The 19,407-nt window shown below is 32.3% G+C and overlaps 1 protein-coding gene across 1 annotated transcript in view; it reads left to right on the top strand.

The window, feature by feature from the left end:
• Positions 1-19,407, top strand: part of LOC126888405 (neurobeachin) — a 2,163,879-nt gene that overhangs the window by 356,600 nt on the left and 1,787,872 nt on the right. The window lies entirely within an intron of this gene.

The raw sequence follows: 19,407 nt of genomic DNA on the forward strand, positions 1-19,407 counted from the left end.
TATATAAGGCGTGTAGAAGCCAAGGGTTACAAGTGCAGTTTTAGTACTTTTGAGAAAATCAAGTTTGAAGTTTAACACCTTTCCTAAATTCTACCGCTTGTTTTTCAAAATACTTAGTGATTGGCTGGTCTTTTTAACTTTAAAAACTTTTGTGGATTAGTATATTTATATCAGATTGAAAAAAACTTAGCATTTTATAAGATATTTTAGAATAAGAAACAGCACTTATACCCATTGTCTTCCAATTACATACTTGGACTGTCCTTGTATCTTTATTCTTTTAAATACAATTTAATTAACAAAATACCGAATTTTTGTAAAAAAGTAAACAATTGGCATATACAATGTAAAAAGTAGGAAACACAAGATACACTGGGGTGCAAAATTAACCGAACATCTTAAAAATGGGTCATTTTTGATGTCTCGAATTTTCTAAACCTGTTGTCCGATTTAAGTGATTTTTTAATATGTTATAACCTCATTCTTTAACAATATCGCTTTAATCATATTGTTGCTAAACAGGTAAATTCTCATTGTATACCGGGTGTACCAATGAAACTGTGTTTTTTTCTCAAATTTCGCATCACCCTGTGGAATATTCTAGCATTTATAAAATACTCAAATTAAAACCCAACTATAGCCTCATGTTTTCTCAACATTCTGTTTTTTTATTCATTCGCTTATGTTGGACCGTAAAAAAGTTAGGTACTTTATCAATTAGCTATGTTTTTCATCAATACAGGGTGTTTTTAAATAAGTATGGCAAACTTTAAGGAGTAATTCTACATGAAAAAATAATGACAGTTTGCTTTATAAACCTATGTCCGCAAATGCTTCGTTTCTGAGATAGAGGGTGTTAAAATTTTTTTTACAAACTAACGATTTATTTACTGCTTTAAAACCGGTTGAGATATACAAATGAAATTTGCTGCGTTTTAAGACGTAATTATTGTACATTTTTTCACATACAAGTAAGAATTTAATATTCACCATTGGCGCGCATACGGGTAATATGATCCTTCATATTACTCGTATGCGCGCCAATGGTGAATAACAAATTCTTACTTGTATGTGAAAAATGTACAATAATTACGTCTTAAAACGCAGCAAATTGTATTTGCATATCTCAACCGGTTTTAAAGCAATAAATAAATCGTCATTTTGTAAGAAAAATTTCAACACCCCCTATCTCGGAAACGAAGCATTTGCGGACATACCGTTTATAAAGCAAACCCTCATTATTTTTTCATGCTTAATCACCCCTTAAAGTTTGCCATACTTATTTAAAAACACCCTGTATTGATGAAAAACATAGCTAGTTGTTAAAGTACCTAACTTTTTTATTATCCAACATAAGCGAATGAATCAAAATACAAAATGTTTAGAAAACATAAGGCTATAGTTGGATTTTAATTTCATTATTTTATAAATGATAGAATATTCCATAGGGTAATGCGAACTTTGAGAAAAAAACACAGTTTGATTGGTACACCCGGTATACATTAAAAATTTAACTGTTTAACAACAATACTATTACAGCGATATTGTTAAAGAATAAGGCTATAATATATTAAAAAAATCACTTAAATCAGACAGCAGGTTCAGGAAATTTGAGACATCAAAAATTACCCATTTTTAAGGTGTCCGGTTAATTTTGCACCCCAGTGTATAAACTTAACTAGTCATCATCGCTTTCAAAGCAATTATCTGGGTCGTCGGGTTCTTCCTGAATATTATCCTAAGTACCTTGATCGGGGATTTGTTGTCTTTCCCGTTGTTGGTAAGGCAAGTTTCTGTAGAAGTTGTGATGGATGGGAGGCACACACTGCATTAATTCCATAAGATTAGCATAATATGTTGCCTGTTTTAATAATGGCTTTCTGGTTTCACATGGTAGATTATTCTGTAATATTTGAGGTTTTCCCCGACGATTCGGTTTCATGCTCAAATTTTCGTAAAGAGATTCAGTTCCTACACTGTTCTTGAAAAACAATGTATCAGGATGATCTTTATATATTATTATATTACTAATCAACGTAAGATTTTTGTTATTTAGGTTTGTTTACTCTTAATATTGGCAATGAACATGTATGCTTGGTTGTAGAGTAATTTATAGCCACCTCAAAAATGTAACTAACTTCGCAAAAATATAATTACTAAAATTACTAGACAAGTTTAGACAATAGATTTAGTTTTAGAATTACTAGACAATTACTAACAAATATTAACGAGTTGGTTGCCAAACGATATAACTAACACTTGTTTGGAGGCCAAGGGATATAAGCGTACTTATATCCAGTGGCTGCCAAATGATAAACAAAGTATTTTCAGGATATAAGTGAAATGCCCATAGATTTCACTACTGGTTTTAAAATCACTTGTATCCTTTGTCCACAACATTAAAATGGGTATTGACTATCTATTACTGTACTTATCTCCAACTTGACCAACATTGCACTTATACCCCTTGGCTTTTAGACGCCTCATATGAAATCAAAGGGTTCGGTTATTTTATAACCTATCGCCAGACTAATTAAGAGTTGAGTGACAATAAAAACGTTCTTAATAGATAAGTGAACCTGTGTTTTATTACACAACGGTTTTCAACGTAGTCTTGAGATAAACACAATTAAGTTACTTGGGAGAAACTAAAAATACGTCGAACTACGTTATCATTACTCTTAGGTTCTTACCGGTCTGTGATCGCTTCTTACTTCTTACATCTTAAACTATTGGATTTTGCCTGTTATTATATAATCATATTCACTTTTATTTCTTCCACCTGGACTAACCCTCGTCGATTTCCTATTCTGTGTCTTTTTAAAAAAGTGTTCATTGCGTATATGGTTCATGTTGCAACAGAAAGTTCAGCATTTAGCCTCTTTAGTTTATTACTTCGATTCCAAAATCTCCAATTATACTGGTTCATCTTTTTCTTTCTGAGTTCGCCGTTAAATATTCCATTCTTCTTCTTCAGGTGCCATCTCCGCTACGGAGCTATAGTTATAGCTATTTTAATTTCTCTCCAAACCATTCTCTCAGGTTCTTGAGCCATGAAATTCGCCTTCTTCTGATGCTTCTTCTGCCACCTATCTTTCCTTGCATTATGAATCGTAGGATGCCATACTTCTCGCCCCGCATTACATGTCCGAGATACTGTAGCTTTCTTTCTTTCTGTTCCTGTTTTTTTTTTCTCTTTCAATTTACTCATATGTAGAAGGCTTCAACAAGTTTATCTTCGTAATCGCTAGTGGGAGAGTACCTACAACTGGATTATTTTCAGATTGGATCTCTCGTTCAATCTTAGATTTATATATGTTATAGTCAAAGCCCGAATTTCAGGCACTTCTAGGTTTGACTAGGCAATCCTCAGGTCTAAGTGACGGTCTTAGTCAAAGCCCGAAATAAATTACAGTTTCGGCCTTTGACTAGTCAACCCTAGGAGAGACTAAGTTGGTCAGGCAAAGGTCGAAATTTAATTTTATGAAATCGGGGTTTGACTAGTTAAACCCCGATCAGCTATTAAAATGTCGTAATTTGTTAGATTAGGTTTAATAAAATGCCATTTTTTAAGTTTAATGTTTATTATTTTTATATTGTCGTAATTAAAATAAAAAAGATCGTATTTACTTTTACATGTTGAGGCATTATGGCATTTAGAGTTGCACAATACGTTAGACCTTTTACACTTACATAATTTTGAAGAACATTTCTTATTACAGTAGCATTTTATAAAGCCTTGTCTTCGAAATTTAGAATATTTTGTACTAATTTCTCTTAGAGACAGCTTAACGTCTGGAATATCTTCAAAATTAAGAAAATTCGCTTTGCATTCTCTTATTTGATTTCTTGAAGAAAGTGTGTTTATTGTTCCATATTTCGTACCAATTCTATATAAACCGGCAATTGTTTTATCTTGAATGATCCCCAAAATATTTCGAGCATCTTCTTTGGTTCTATCAAAGCTGGGGATAGGTATTGTTACAGTTTTCCGATCGAAATTGGAGGAATTTTTTTTTTACTTAATTGTTTCATAGCATGAAGACCTTCAATCGCCTTTCCTTTATTTATTTTAATCTTTTCTGTATGTGTAAGAATACCTATCCCCTATCCCTAGCTTTGATAGAGCCAAAGGAGATGCGCAAAATATTTTGGGTATCATACAAGATAAAACAGTTGACGGTTTGTTTATATAGAGTTGGTGCGAAATACGGAACAATAAACATACTTTTTTTAAGAAATCAAATAAGAGAATGCAAAGATTTTTCTTAATTTCGAAGATGTTCCGGGCGTTCACTCTAAGACAAATTAGTACATATAAAAAATACTAAATTTGTAGGAATAGGGGAGTGCATATAGATTTTCACTTCGGAAAAAATCAAACAAGATAGAACTTTTTGTAATTTCATTGAGAAATGTTTAATAAACAACATATCAAAAAGTTCTACTCGAGAAGTGGGTGCTTCATTTTTTATTAAACAAATGAACTGCGAAAATAGATGTTTCTTTAAATAACTCCGAAAATATAAATTTTTGAAAAAAACTGACTTGGCCATTGAAAAATTCAGAAAATTTTACAAAAAAAATCCCTATATAAAGATTTTTCTAAAATTAAATCTGTAGCTTCTATAATTTTTTATTTATAACGCCAAAGTCACCCTTCTCACAAACATTGGCGCACTGTAAACTAGCGTACGGCGAAGTGCACAGTTGAGTTATTTTAATATAATTCTTTAATTATTCGATCAAATGAAATTTTACAAATTGAACAGGAAAGAAGAATAATTAAGCTATCTTAGAGTTATAATAAAAAGAAACAAAATGTATGGGCATAAGTACGGTGTGGGCTGAAAGTGAGACTTACATGAATTTTGTTTAACAATGATTTAAAAATGTGTAACTAATACAATTTTTCTTATAATACTCTCAATTTTGCACAACTTACCTTTCAATCGTCTTACTAAACGATGTTTCATTCAAAAAAAGTCTCAAAAATTTAATTCAAATGATACAACGTCTCAAAAAATGTAATTTTTAAAAACTTCATAGTTTTACAGAATTAATACCACTTTAAGAGGAAACAGTAGCGATCAACAGGTAGCGAAAACGCGTTCCAAGATTGCGGCTGTAATTTTGAATATTTTTTCGAGATATTTGGCACACGTATTCGTAATATAATAAACACTGGCGGTACAGAGCTCAATTTGAAAAATATATTAATATGTGGAAATTACTCTGTAATTTAATACAATATTAAAAAAACGAGCCTGTACCGCCATTAGGAAGAACAAAAAATACACTTTCTTCAAATATACTTTTTTATCCGATGCCTAGATTGTGTGTCATTTTGGAACTACTAATGAAATAAAAAATTTTAGTAGTTCCAAAATGACAAAATCTAGGCATTGGATAAAAAAGTTTATTTGAAGAAAGTGTATTTTTTTGTTCTTCTTAATGGCGGTACAGGCTCGTTTTTTTAATATTGTATTTAATTACAGAGTAATTTCCACATATTAATATATTTTTCAAATTGGGCTCTGTACCGCCATTCTTTATTATATTACGAATACATGTGCCAAATATCTCGAAAAAATATTCAAAATTACAGCCGCAATCTTGGAACGCGTTTTTGCTACCTGTTGATCGCTACTGTATCACCTTAAGACGGTATTACTCAATTTTCAACAGATCTATTACAGTTTTATAAATGTTTTTTTAAAGCTCAGGATGTAGTCTTTAAAATGCACTAAATTATTTTACTTTAGAGATAAAATAAAATATTTTTCCACCTACCTCTACCGAAAGTATACTTTTCTGGGCCTGATTGTAGGGAGCAAAGTTGTACTTTTCCTCCCTAGGGAGGAAAAGTAAAAGTGACGTCATAGTATTTCATTCATGAAATATAACTTATTGACGCCCTGTACAATATATATTTTCTATTACGTAAGTATCTATACATTTTAACGTTTATTTAAAAACACTCTGTATTTTGCAGAATGGTAAAAAACAGTAAATTGTTATTCTGATTTAACAATGTTCACATTAATAATTTGACTTATATTTGACAGTTGACAGTTATATTGTACCTACTTGTTAGTTTTAGTTCTAATAAATTTTGTTGGTTAGTTACATAAATAAATTAAGTAAAAATGAAAAAATGACTCGTTATTTGAGGAAGGTGGAAAAACCTTATGTATAACATGGGAGTAAAGTGCCTTTTCCTCCCTTGAATGATTACTGCCCTCCGCTACGCGTCGGGCAGTAAACTTCATTCTCGGGAGGAAAACTAGCACTTTCCTCCCTTGTTATACAAATAGCTATTTTTTTGAGAAAATTAATAAAGATAACAAAAATGTAATACAAAAACCGAAAATTACCAGCTAAAAAAATGTTGATACAAAGTGATCAAAACTATTTTCTGTAAAACTTATCTAAAATACATTTAATAATAAGCTTAATAATAAACAATAATAAATTTTCGACAAAAAAAATTTTTTTTAGCTCCTATACACAGTATGTCTGCGTAACTTGGAACCTATTGATAACTGTTTTATTATCAGTCTTGCGAAAAAAAGTTATTCTTTATAAAATACTCTGCATCGTATATAATCTAAGATGCAACCATCAAATATAAAATTTTATTAATTTTATACGAGGTATGTCAAAAAATATGAATTTCACTCAAGAGTAAAGTACCTTCATATTTCACAATATCGAAAATTGTTATAAAGAAAAGTTGTTTGGAATTAAAAAAATGTGTTTCAATGTTCAACTACATCCTTATAATTAAAATATTGTGAATAATAAAGGCACTTGACTCTTAAGAAAAATTCATATTTTTTACATACCTCGTATAAAGCTGAAAAAGTTTGATATCTGATGGTTGTATCATAGATTTTAGACCAGGTAGAGCATTTTATGAAGAATAACTTTTTTTCGTAATATTGATAATAAAATAGTTACAATAATTTTAATAAAATGATGATGGGTATCCGTAATTTGAGAAAAAATCGAATCTTTTTTTTTCGATTAGAATAATGTAATTGTATATTAAAACATAGTTTTTAATTTTAAACAACTTTTCATAATAGCATTTTTTGATATTCTGGAATAAAAAGGTACTTTACTCCTTAAAGAAATTCATATTTTTGACATAACTCGTATAAAATTGGTAAAATTTGATATCTGGTGGTTGAGTTTTAGATTTTTGACTATCCAGAAGATAGTCTTATGAAGAATAACTTTTTTTCGTAAAATAGATAATAAAAAAGTTTTCCATGTGGTTCCTAGCTACGCAGACATACTGTATAAGAGCTTCTGTATAAGAATTTTTATAAATTGTAATGCCATATTCGGATTCAGCATAACCAAAAACAAAATAGAAACATATTTGCTCAAAGTAAAATGATGAATTCAATGATATTTTTAAAATTATTTATACAAAACAATTGTTATTGTTTAAACAATTAATAAACAATTAGGCCAAATCTGCGAGTAGAACTTTTTACTTTAACATGTATAGAAACTAACAAAAAAAGTTTTAGATAAATATAAGCTTGTTTGAATTATTCCGAAACAATGCATGTTTTCGTTCTAATTGCACTCCCCTAGAAAGGCTTTATAGAATGCTACTGCAATTAGAAGTGCTCTTCAAAATTATGTAAGTGTAAAAGGTCTAACGTATTGTGCAACTCTAAACGCCACAATGCCTTAACATGTGAGAGTAAAGACGAGTTTTTTTTATTTTATTACGACAATATAAAAATAATAAACATTAAAATTAAAAAATGACGTTTTATTTATCCTAATCTAACAAATTACATTTTAATAGCTGATCGGGGTTTGACTAGTCAAACCCCGATTTCATAAAATTTAATTTCGACCTTTGCCTGACCAATTTAGTCTCTCCTAGGTTTGACTAGTCAAAGGCCGAAACTGTAATTTATTTCGGGCTTTGACTAAGACCGTAAGTCAGACCTGAGGATTGCCTAGTCAAATCTAGGAGTGCCTGAAATTCGGGCTTTGTGTATAACATATACATAGCTCTTGCGGAAATGCAGTCAATAATCTGTATTTTTCTGTGTGTTAAGAAATATATATTTGTCCAGTTCATCGATCCATCATAATCTAGATATTCGACATGCAATTTTATACTCTTATTAGTATAGTATAGTTGATCCAAAAGATGGCATAACCCAGACATCCAAAGTGAAAGTTATCCTTCAACACCAAATTGTTCTCTATGGTCCACACAATGTCCAAAAAAAAGTCACACCATTTTGAGCGTCGGGGTTGGCGGGGAGAGGGGGGAGAAATCGGTAAAGTCGTAATTTTTTAACTTTTTCTCCAATATTTCTAAAACTATGCGGTTTAGCATGAACAACCCTCTATAGAAAATTGTTTTACATTAAATTTGAAATAAAAAAGGCCCTATGCATAATCTTCCTAAAATGAATGGTTCCAAAGCTACGGAGGTAGTATAGTATAATTGGTCCAAAAAAGGCCTAACCCAAACATCCAAAGTAAAAGTTTTCCTCCAACACCAAAATGTTCTATATGGTCCACATATTGTTCAGTAAAAAGTTACACCATTTTGAGCGTCCGGTTTGGGAGGGAGATGGGAGAGAAGCCGGTAAATTAGTAGTTTTTTTAGGTTTTTCGTCAATATTTCTATGCTTTAGCGTAAACAATGTTATATACAAGAATGTTTTACATGGAATTTAAAACAAAAAATGTTCTATACATAATTGTTATAAAATCAACGGTTCCAGAGTTACGGAGGGTGAAAAGTCGAGGTTTTCGATACTTTTTATATTTTTTGGGCAATATTTATGATATAACTATACCAAAAACCCAGACATTCAAAGTGAAAGTTATCCTCCAACACCAAACTGTTCTATATGGTCCACATAATGTTAATCACACCATTTTGAGCGTCGGGTTTGGGGCGGAGAGGGGGGAGAAATCGGTGAATATAAAAAGTACCGAAAACCTCCAATTTTCACCCTCCGTAACTCTGGAACCGTTGATTTTATAACAATTATGTATAGAACCTTTTTTGTTTTAAATTTTATGTAGAACATTTTTCTATAGAACATTCCTTGCGCCAAAGCATAGTTTTAGAAATATTGACGAAAAACGTAAAAAAACTACTAATTTAACGACTTCTCCCCCCCCCCCCAAACTGGACGCTCAAAATGGTGTGACTTTTTACTGAACACTATGTGGACCATATAGAACAATTTGGTGTTGAAGGAAAACTTTTACTTTGGATGTCTGGGTTAGGCCGTCTTTTGGACCAATTATACTATACTACCTCCGTAACTTTGGAACCGTTCATTTTAGAAGGGTTATGCATAGGGCCTTTTTTATTTCAAATTTAATGTAGAACAATTTTGTATAGAGAGTTGTTCATGCTAAACCGCTTGGTTTTAGAAATATTGACGAAAAACGTAAAAAACTACGAATTTGCAGATTTGCAGGAAAATTATGTGGACCCTATAGAACAATTTGGTGTTGGAGGATAACTTTCACTTTGGATGTCTGGGTTTGGGTCTAACTATACCATACTATATGTAGATTGTAAATAACGAATTAAAAAAGCTTTTAATTCTACATTTGTACAAGAAACTACTTCAAATTACTCTGCATAGCAAAATATATTTCTGTCGGATGACTTTTTGATATAAACTTATAAAAGCACGGCGTATGTTATTCCAAATCATTTATGCTGCGCAACTTTCAACAACTTCCAGTGAAACTCCAGAGTCTCGTAAGAGATGATGTACGTATAGCAACATGAGATATTCAAATGCGTTCATTAAAGTTTACAAAAGTCGATGTTTTGGAAAGGGGCGACTCGACTCGACAGAAATCACGTAACTTAACAGTAACTTCAAAATGATGTTGAAAGAATTTACATAATTATTGACGCATAAAAAACTTTCGACGTGAAAAAATGGGTAGATTCTGTTTAATGAGTTTGAACTAAATTATGAATAGGGAAAAAGTAGGGCGAAACTGTATATTTTAGGCAAATTCGGTTCTTATGAAAAAGTTTTTATCCAAACACTTATTTAATAATGTAATTTTTAAGCCGTCGTCGTCGTTAAAATGTTTCAAGTTATCATGTAGATAGTACCGGGAATGTTTAGTTGAAGATTTTCTACTTTTATAACAATAACAAATTTATTGAATTGAACGACTGAAGCGTTTTAAATGTCTGCTCAGATGGGGTCAGGGATATAAGTAACTACATGAATACTGGGGGTCGAAATGGGGCTAAAGTAGAAGGAACAGACACTCAAACTTTCTTTTGAGAACGACAGCTCAGTGGTTGTTCGGTGGCAGGTCATGGAATCGTCAGGGAGTTGAAAGGGTTTTAAGAAGACTAACTACCATTACCAAATAAGCAAAGGATACTTGGGGTGACATTCATGTGAGATTCCTCTTTTGGGTCTAATCGGGCAACTTTTAACTTCATTCTTGGCTTCTATGCCATTTTCCTTTTTCCTTTTTACTAAAACTCAAGTTCAGTTGTATTAGAAATCTAATTAATAATTTTCCAAAGGGGTACAGAAATAAAAATAGGTACATTGTTATAATGTTTATTTAAACCTCAAAACTTTATTTCTATTATTTGGAAAAAACATATTCTCAAAAAAATACACACTTTACCATTAGGAATTTTACAATTATTCTGTTTACAAAAAACTTTACCATATTGAAAGCAATCTCTATTAAAAAATTAAAAAGTTTTACCAGCTGCAAATTTTAATATCATTTTTATATTATAAACTGCGAGAAAATATCGAGGCCACACTGGATGACAGCCAATGCGGCTTTAGGCCAGGGCGAGGTACAACCGATCTCATATTCACGGCGAGACAGTTATCAGAAAAAGCCCTAGAGCATAACAGTAAGTTGTTTCTCTGTTTTGTGGACTTGGAAAAAGCATTTTATCGGGCGCCACCTAACAAGATCTGGGAAATATTAAACCGTAGAAATGTGAAACCGAAGTTAATCCAAGCAATAAAGAGTATATATAAATATACACGTAATAATGTAAGAACGAACAGTCACTCATCTCTAGAATTCTACACAAGGGCAGGTGTAAGACAAGGTGGTGTTCTGAGTCCTTTGTTATTCATCACTCTAATGGACGAAATTGCAAAAGAATGCAGGGGTAAGGTAAAAAGAACTAAGGTTGGGGTGTATAAACTTCAACAAGTTTACGTGTCAGAGTTGATATATGCCGATGACCTGGTAATTGTGGCAAAATCAGAAAAATACTTGCAAGTGAATGTGAATGTTTGGAATGAAGCCTTTAAGAAATTTGGGATGAAAATAAATAATGAAAAAACAGAAGCTTTAGTAATATCGAAAACTCAAGAAAATATAAATGTAAAGCTGAATAATGAGACCATTACACAAGTAGAGGACTTCAAGTATCTAGGATCAACAATGAATGGACAAGGAAATATAGAACCAGAAATAAACAGCAGGGTAATGAGTGCAACAAAATTATACTATGCACTAAATAAAAGTTTTATTAGGAAGAAAGAAGTAAGCCTGAAAATAAAAATGAAAGTATTTCAAACTGTATAGGAGCCGGTGCTACTCTATGGTAGTGAAACGTGGACAGTGAACGACAACATCCGTAGTAAAATTCAAGCATACGAAATGCGATATTTACGTGCGGTATCCGGGGTGACCAGACGTGATCTCTCGGTTCTCTGAGGTATTATCCCGTTCATACGCTGGCATAGAAGGAGCATTTTTTCGACATGAAGTACTCCAGGTAGCTGAGTAATCAGTCCCGATAGTGTCCAGAGATTTAAGGTAGCTAGTTCCCCGTCTCCCTAAAAGAATCCGTATTCCACGACCTTCACTCTCCAACCAAAACAAGAGTAGCGATTCGCAAACAAACGAGTTATTACTTACTCCTTCTAAATCCCCATTATCCATTAGTCTTTCTGATCAAAGTTTAGTTGCTTCGTTGACTATTTCGTCTGAAGCCCAATAATTATTTAAACTCCTTTTTAAGTCCATATCGACCCCTCTTATCTAAAAGTAGGCCCAATAGGCCCCCAAGTTTTATTAATTTCCACATATTCCCCCGTCACTCCAAAGTCATGATCTCCAGAGTAAAAAATAATAGTGTTACAGAGTAGATACTGTCTTCTGTTGTAAACTATTTAAATCCAGTTTGTATCATTTACAAAATAGTATACGTTTGATGATTGCCTTCTATATTCTAAGAAGGGTTGTGTGTTGTTAACTTAATGCAACTAATACTCTAGTACCGCCCTAACATACTTAGGGATGAGAAGTCTATTTGGCCAGCACCCAGTGAGAGTAACGCACCTATTCTGTATTTACGTGATAGATGTAACTCTTAACCCTCGCAGGACCAACCTTTTAGTAAAAACAGCGAGGACCAAGGAGGGTCAATAAATGTCCACATATAAATTAATCAAAAACGTGCTTCTTTATTTAAACTAATTTAAAAATACCACTTTTATATTATTCCTAAACGTTAATGGAACAGTTTTAAAAGATACGAATTTATAAATTTTACCCGGAGTCTTCGGTTTCAGTGGAATTGGCATCATCGTAGGATAGTAGGATACAGAAACATATTGAATTCTTGCTCTGCTTACCGCATACATACTTGAATTTTGAACAAACTATGGTTGTTTTTGCCCACTTATTGGCCTTTTTTCTTTTAGATTTTGCTAATTTGACACATAAATGATATCGTCCCTTTCCATTTTGGGATGGTGTTGAAGGTATTCAAGGGGATTATTTATAGTCCACTGTCAAGTTTTTTTAAAAGTATGGTTATAAAAGAAATAATTTAAATTATAAAAATGCTAATTATGCTATCTAATAGTGCAGCAGTACGCCGACAACTATTAATTATTTGAGATTTTTAGGAACAAAGGTATTTAGAAAATCGGATGTAATGCAATGTTGTGGATACTTTTAACCCTCCTTGGTCCTTCTAGGGTTAAGGTACGATTCCGACATCGACTGCAGGTGGCAGACGGCAGTTACAGTTATTACCATGACATACATATTTACCTTGCACTATTAATTTGTATAATTATTAGCAACTGTAATGATACGCTGATACGCCGAACAAGCATCGACACTTGGAACCGTGCGATTCTCTCAAATCGCTCAGATGGCCACAATCAGTTCCACCTCTTCGAACCAACACCGACAGAAGGATATTTAAGAGAGCCGCAAGCAGAGATCCGACAGTCCTGAAACGACAGTTCTGGGCTCCACAACCAGCCAAGCGAGGTGAGCTAGGCAGGCCGACCTGAGTAGCGAGGTGCACCGTACTGACGTGATTCGCAAACTTAGGCAGACCAACTCGAGCCGCAAGGTGCACCGTAGTGAAGTGATTTGCGGCTCATAAGTAAACGGAGGAGACCATGGAACCACAAACGAAAAAGGGGAAGGCCACAGATGCGATGGTCAGATGACCTGAAAAAACACTGGGTCAAAATGGATGCAAATTGCCCAAGATAGAGAGGCATGGAAGAAGGAAGAGGAGGCCTATATCCAAGGATGGATGTTTAGGGCTGATTAGATAGATTAGATAGAAGTAAACGGAGGCAAGCGTAGTGAGCGAGCCCCCGATAAATGTATATATTTGAATAACATTGTTAATTACCAAGGCCAGAATAAAATAAAAAAATAAAAAACATTGTTAATTTTGTTCTTCTTTTCCAGACGTCTATCCGGAGGAGGACTTCGCTGCGACGGATAGAATGATATATAAACTAAAAGGGAAGTTCCCTAGGTAGGCTGTATACCATATAGTTAAAAAACTCTAACAAGAAGTAAAACCACTTCTATGTAAATTGGTATATTTATTAAAACTTAAAAAATCCCAATGGATTGAATAAAATATGTCCAATTCAGAACGTTTTCAGACCTATCGGTCCATCATCAGTGAATCTACAATAAAATAAGTAATCCCACTATTAGAATTGAAAGATGGTTGAAATTTTTAAAAAGCTAAAAAAGTGTGGTTAGATTACTTACGTGCATACTTGCTAAATAGCCCCAGAACCAAACAGTGGTTGAATTTAAAATTCAATTTACATTATTTAAAAATAATATTAAACAGGCTAAACGCCGATGTTAAAGGATATAGCCTATGGGAACATGGTGAAACCCTACCAAAACCTCAATCAACCATCTTAGGCCAACTTTGACTATAAAGTGTCACAAGTGTGTAAGGAACTGTTTGAAGTGACATTGACAGTAGAGAAAAAGGTAGTCGATTTTCAAAGTTAATTAACCAAAAGGTCATGACCCACAACAAATGATAAAGATTTTAATATCTGAAAATGTCTAACATTTTAAATCTATTGGTTTTTGACAAGAAATTGTGATATACAAAATTAATTTAGAATATAAGATTATTTATATTGACTGTATACTATAACATTAGATTGATCAAATTGATAGAAAGAAAGTTAAGCTGCTGTCAATAATGATAAAAAGATAAAAATAGATGAAGGTGAGAGAAGAGAAAGAATAAGTATTAGTTGGAATGTTATTGTACAAAATGAATAAATTGGTAGGCAAGTTAATCAAGTCTATATTGTATTGGTGGTTGTATATGTAAAAGGAAAATATTGTTATTTAAAAATAAATGCAGCCTTACACCTAAAGGTAGAAAGGCTTAGGACTAAGTAAAGTAAGTAAAAATAAATGCAAATTTTTGTAAATAATGGATTTGAGTTAGGATAAAGTCAAATACTTAAAAGTGTGTAATATGTGAATGAAAAGGATTGTAATTATTATGAGATGTTTTATTGTTTAATTTTATTTTAAAAAGTTTTGAGAGAATTCTTGTGACAAAGTGAGGGTATGTGAAGTTAGAGATAAAGAAAAGTATGATTATAGCTGTTGAGTCCAGTTGATACAAGAATGAAATTAAAATGAAAATAATATTGAAAGTGTACTGAATAAAATAAAACCAAAGTAAGAAAAAGAATATTGATATAATTTAATTGTAATGATAATGGATCTGAATGTGAGAACTGAAATTAAGTGATGGGATGTTAGTTGGAGAGGTAAAAAATTACTTGGAAAAAGTCAAAGACAAAAAGTAGAGGGCTGTGGTGTAAGGTATAAAGACAAGAATTTTAAGAATGATATATATTATTTTTATTTATTTTGTAAATAATTAGAGTGAATAGATTTATTTTGTTTTAACCTGTGTTTTACTGAGTCTGTCGTCTTAGAAGAACTACCAATCACACAACTGACGTTCTGCCGGACAGCAATTGCAGTTAGATGTCGGAATCAGTTTCATACAAATTAATAGTGCAAAGTAGTGACATCTGTCACGGCGACAACTGCAACTGACGTCTACAGTTGGCGTCTGCCGCCTGCAGTCGATGTCGGAATCGTACCTTTATAGTTAATCCATTTATTCAAGGTTACTACTAAGACTTTTCTAATAGAACCGCCCGCAGATCATAGTAGCTAGTATATTTTTTGTTTTGTTGCGTTTTTGTGTTTCCTCACTTGGAATAATGTAAATTTTCCCGAAAAGAAAGAAAAGTCAATATGCATTATTGATACTGAACCTATAGTCGAGGAAATGAAGCATTTTGGCTCGCAATTTTTTCGTCCAGCATGGATTTACTTGAAATTTTCTCAGAAGGTAGGGAATACTCCAAGGATCATTTTCTATATCATACCGCTGTACGCTACAACCTTGGGGGTGGTTGTCACCCCATCTCGGGGGTGGGAATTTTTTATTATATTTTAACCATGTAAATCGATGTAAAAAGTGATTCTAAGAAAAAAATGTTTTTTACATTTTCTTCGTAAAACTAATATTTTTCGAGTTTGAACGTAACAGTTTTTCGATGAAAAAATCAACTTCTTTAGAGGGTTTTTTGAGAATACCTCGAAAAATATGCATTTAATCAAAAAAACTGTAGATTTCAAAATTGTATCTTTCAGTAACACAAATCAAATTCTTTTTCTATAATATCTTTAAGACCAATACAAACCAAGATACGGCATGTTAAAGGTTAGCTTTTTGCGTCAAATGCATAATATTTAATGTTCAAAGCCAAATAACAGGAAAACTTTGCATTTTTTGAGGAAAATTTGAATATTCTTTTTTTAAGTGTACAATTAGATCTTTCAAAAAATAATAAAAAAGTTTCTAGCATGAAAATTTAGCGACTTATGATCAAAAAAAGGTCGGTACTTGCTTTTCTCTACGAAAAAATCAGTGAAAACAACCCCCTAACTACCCTAGTAATTAAAAAATGGTCTTCATCTTTCTGTAATTCCTTGTATATTTATATTACCAATACACCCAAGGCCAAATTAGGCCTATTTAAAATGCCTAATTTTAGAAAAATTGGAGTTTAAAGAAAAATTGATTTTTTGCAATTTCGTATTTTTCACCTTTTACTTCAAAATATCTCCGAAAATACCGGAGTTACGAAAAAATTATACACTACTAAATTGTAGCTATTTTAATAACTAAAATTCCCTTGTACATATATTTTAATTACAGTAAATAGTTAGCGAGATATAGCTGTTTAAAACCTCTATTTACGAGCAAACACCCACTTATTTGAGCCCTTTAAACCCACCCCAATTAAAAACTAAGGGATCTTATGGAATTTAATTTACACAGTCTTATAACAGCTCTTCAAAAATCCTACAAAATCATTTTTGAAAAAACTCGCCAAAAACAAAGGAGCTATGTTTATAAAACGAATTTTTTTTTTCGAAAAATTCGAATAGTCCGCTTATGGAGTGTTTTCAATGTATATGTATACTGGAAGATGACTAAAAAACAATTTGTATTTGTATTTGTGCATATTTGTAAATTCGTATTTTTGTGTAAATAAATGTTTTTGTAATTATTTAATTCTACTTTTTTTCTATATAGTTCTATGAAATTATCTACTTTTAAAAATTGTAATGTTATTAAGGGTGGTTTTTAAGGGGTTGAAATATTATGATAATATATCCTAAAGCATAAAACAATCATTATTTAACCAATCAAAACCAAATTTTACGCACATTAAAGTTTACAATGTTTTTATATAATTTTTGACAATAAGGGGTAGTTTACACCCCTAAAAATAATCAACGCCCTTGAGCATGATATAGAATATAAAGTACAGGGTAAGATGATCCTAATCCTAAATTTTTATGTAAATCTATGCAAGCCGAAATTATTCTTTTAGGATAAGTAAATTTTTTATATATAGCTACAACAAGGGTGGTTTTAAGGGTTGAAATATTATGGTAGTATGTCTTAAAGCATAAAACAATCATTATGTAACTAATAAGAACCAAATGTTGACATATTAAAATATTATTTTATAATTTTTTACAATTAGGGGTAGTTTTCACCCTTAAAAAACCAAAAGCGTACAACGGCTCAATATAGAAAATGAACTAGAGGGTGTAATGAGCCTAATCCCAATTTTTGTACAAATCGATGCTGGACGAAAAAATTGCGAGGTTTTGCCATTTTTTCAGTTTCATTTCCTCGACTACTAGCACTCTACACGATTGTCCACAATTTTTTAAACTCGTCAATACGGGTCACTACGTCACCAAGAGAACCAGTAAACAAAATTTATCGTTGAGTTGTTCATATACAATATGTATATGAAAAAAACATTGTGAATTAAAACTCATAGGATTTTTGAATCGTTACAAAACTATAGAGTGTGTGACATATTTTCTATCCGTTTTGTCTTGTTTTAATTCCATCATCCGCTTTCATTTAATCAAAAATCGTAAAAATACCAACGTCAAACCGGGATAATAAAAAAGCACCGGGTCCCTCTACCTTTAATCCACACCCGAATGCAAATTTCCTAATTTTTATTCCAAAAATTAAAATAATCTCCAAGCAATCAAGAGAATTTAAATTGCCTAATTATCTCTTTATCGAAGTTAATTTTTTCAATCCACTTTTTTCTAAACAAATCCACCCAGCCTTTAATTAAGACTTCAGACGCTCTAGAGCTGCTGGATGTTGGCGCAAGACTTGAATGGAACTCCCAAACATACTTTTTTCCTTTCGGATCTCAAATCAAACTCCAGAAAAGTTCTTTCGCCATCGAATTGCTTGTACGAAAATATAATAAGTTCGTTTTTGAGCCTCTCGACTGATGTTATCTGCAGAAAATTTTTAACTAATTCCTTATACATTGCTGGACAGAGAACGAGTATTTGATAAAAGGATGAGAAGCTCGGCTAGGATATAAAAATCAGATGAACAATTTAAAAATCTTTACTTCTTTTAAATAATTCTCATAATAGTAATATAAGCATTTCATCAGGGCTCCGTATTTAACCCTACGTTAGGCGCGTCGCTATTGCTGACAAGCTTAGGCGCGTGGTCTACGATTGTAGACCAATAGTTTTTTGTCGTATAATACCGGATTTTGACAAAATTAACAAATTAGTATCAATAACATGTTTAATTATGTTCGCACTTTGATATTAGATATGTTTTGTTCCTTGGCTTTTCTCATTTTGACAGTGGTAAAATTAAAAACGAGGTAATGATTTTCTGGGTCTTTATTCGCAAGTAAATGAAAATGGTCACAAAAATAAGCTCAATTTAGTAAAAAACACAAATATTTTTTAACTAGAGAACTAACTTTTTTTAACTAGTTATAGAACTAAAAAGTAAAAAAAGAACAAAACTATTAAATGGTCAAAATGGCACAATTTTAGTCCGTCAAACATTCAGTGCAAATATCCCCAAAATGATCCTTGAATGCAAATGTGTCACATCTTTGACATGCCTTTCTTGTTGACATATTGCAAATTCATGCACAAATACAACATCGTCCCACGTAATTTGTTGGAATATTAGGGGAAGGGGGTACGACTTCTTGAACTCCGAGCAGTACGTGAGCTCGTCGTCTAAGTTCTCTTAGCAGGGAAGGCATAGTTGATCCATATTCAATTTGCTGTTTGATTAGTTACCATGCTAAGTTTGCAATGAAGTCGCTTCTTGAAACATTTTCATTTATGTTATTCGCTTTATATACACACCAGGCTACATATTAGCTTTATATATACAACTAAAAACTGGAACGCGCTTAGTCGCGTGGTCTACGGTTGTAGACCAGTGCTCTTTGAATAATGGTAAAAAAATAATGCAAACAGATCGGCGGCGTTTAGCAAACTGAAGAGTAAGTTGGAAGTATTAGTGACAGCTACTAAGCGGGATGGGGGCGTATGTGCAGTTTTATGCAATTGGCGACCACTTAAAGGAGAGTGGTCTACGATTGTAGACCACGCGCCTAACGGAGGGTTAATTATCTTCTTATAAATGTTCACTGTTCACTTAAAAACGAAATTACAAATAAAACG

This window comes from Diabrotica virgifera, chromosome 7, assembly GCF_917563875.1.
Source record: "Diabrotica virgifera virgifera chromosome 7, PGI_DIABVI_V3a".
In the NCBI taxonomy this organism is placed as follows: domain Eukaryota; kingdom Metazoa; phylum Arthropoda; class Insecta; order Coleoptera; family Chrysomelidae; genus Diabrotica; species Diabrotica virgifera.